This window comes from Bactrocera latifrons, unplaced genomic scaffold (genome assembly GCF_001853355.1).
Source record: "Bactrocera latifrons isolate USDA-ARS-PBARC rearing strain unplaced genomic scaffold, ASM185335v1 scaffold_354, whole genome shotgun sequence".
Classification (NCBI taxonomy): domain Eukaryota; kingdom Metazoa; phylum Arthropoda; class Insecta; order Diptera; family Tephritidae; genus Bactrocera; species Bactrocera latifrons.
Window position 1 is genome coordinate 242,521 of NW_017536995.1, and position 2,196 is coordinate 244,716.

Below are 2,196 nucleotides of genomic sequence, written 5' to 3' on the forward strand. Positions count from 1 at the left end.
TCTACTGCAAGCTTCTCTGGCATTAATTATCCATATGCGTTCTCGAAGAAGTGCAATCAACGCTTTTGCCCCAGCGTGGTGATTTCGAAAGTGCAGGAACCGCAAATAAGTGGTAACGAAATGCGAATTTTTATTCAGTAATAATGGGAATTTGGCATCGTATGGGAGAGGTGCATTTAATAGACGACCTCCTACTCGGATTAGTTCAAAGGAAAGCGACATATCCGAGTACTCATGCATGTACGGGTTGAGTTTTTGCAAGTTTGCGGGTAGCATCGTGCCTTTAATCAGTTTTTGGATTTTACTCACAACAGCAGAATGTTAAATCACCTGGACAATTTTCAAAAAACTCAAGTTTAATTCGTCTGCCGTCAGAGCTCCTCCCACAGTAGGCATGTTTGGTCGAAAGACGAAGACGAAAAGATTGAATTTGATCAGAAGGTTGCTCTCTCCACACAATAAGTTGACAATTTCTGTCTTCTTCATGCATAATTATTTGGCGGTACATTTAGTAATGACCGCTGTTAGCGCATACTCATGTAAGCGAAAACGAGGAGGATTGAGTATAACTCTTCYTGGATGGTTGGACCTACCATCAAAAGTTCATTCAACGCTATTTGAGTTGAAGATCGACTCGAAGCATCAAAGAATACACATAATTTGGTTGTTGTTCCTCTATTGCCTTAAAACGCATTGATGCGGAATGAAATAGTGTGGCTCACTCAGGATCTTATTGTTCGTTGGGCTCATGTGACTAAATGCTCTATATTCATTCATAAGTCCAGATACATTTTACGAAGTTCTGGACCTTTCAWCGTTCTTCTCTCCAGGGCCTGAAACCGCCAAACTGCGGTTTCATAAGGGTGACCGAGTAACTTACGGTTAGCTTTAAATGGCATTGGACTTGAAGCCGTCCTGAAGCCTATACTTGAGTTGTTTTCACGGAAAATTTTTCACACTCTATTTGCTCTTGTGTGATTTTAATGCCACTTGTTTCTGAACACTCTATTTGCTCTTGTGTGATTTTGATGCCACTTGTTTCTGAAGGTAATTCTTGTAAAACCCAAAACTTTTGGACCATAGATTGGCATAATGTGCTAGTTGAAGAAGGAGGAGGTTTTAGATTGCTGGCATATTTGCCAGACACAACCTATTCTAAAAGGCGTTTCTGTAGCGTTGGTTGATTAGGACCACTTTTAATTTGGCCAACCGCAAACAGATCGAAAAAAGTTTCTGCACCCAATAAGATATCAATCTTTTTTGATTTATGGAATTCTGGATCAGTCAATTTAATATTGTGTGGAATTTTCCAGCCATTAACATTTACGTTATGGTCTGGATGATTAGAAGAAATGCAACGCATTATTCAGAATTCCGCCAAATATTCGTAGTTATTTACCAGCGACTTAACAAACGCGCTTAATTTTGTCCTCACTTTCGTATTGGAATTTCCAATTCCTATTATGTCTAACGTTTTGTGTTTGCGACGAATCCGCAACTTTTGTGCCAAGTCCTCCCTCATAAAGTTGACTTGGGAGCCTGAGTCCAGTAACGTTCTCGCAGGCAGGTATTCACCATAGCTGTTCSTCAGCTGTTACCAACATTACCCCATCCGGCATACTCGCTGTATGCATGGCATGTGTGGTTTATGTCTGCGGATGAGATGCAGCGGGAAAGGAAACCGGGTACTGGTGCAACAACGTGTGATGCGATCGATTGCATACACGACATCGATCCGCTCTGCACTTGTCTACAGTATGCCCCTTACGCAAGCAATTTATGCACCGATTTCACAAACTCGAACCTCTGTTGTACCGGAAGCGCCTTGAAAGTGGGGCAGGCAGCTAAAGGGTGTTCCTTTGACTTGCATTTTTGACAAGTTGGCTGCTTTGCATCTGCAGCAACTAAAGCTGATTTTGTCCTGTCCATGTGTGAATTTATMGAATCCACTACGGACAAATATGCTTACCTCAGTATTTTAAAAAGAAATTTGAAGCAAAGCGTGGAAGAATTGGGTCTAGGAAGTGACTACTATTTTCAACACGATAACCACACGAAGCATACCGCAGACGTAGTTAAGCTTTGGTTACTCTATAACGTCCCCAAACAGCTTCGAACGCCACCACAATCGCCAGATTTGAATCCCATAGAGCACTTGTGGGATTCACTGGAACGAAAAATCCGCCAACGCACAAT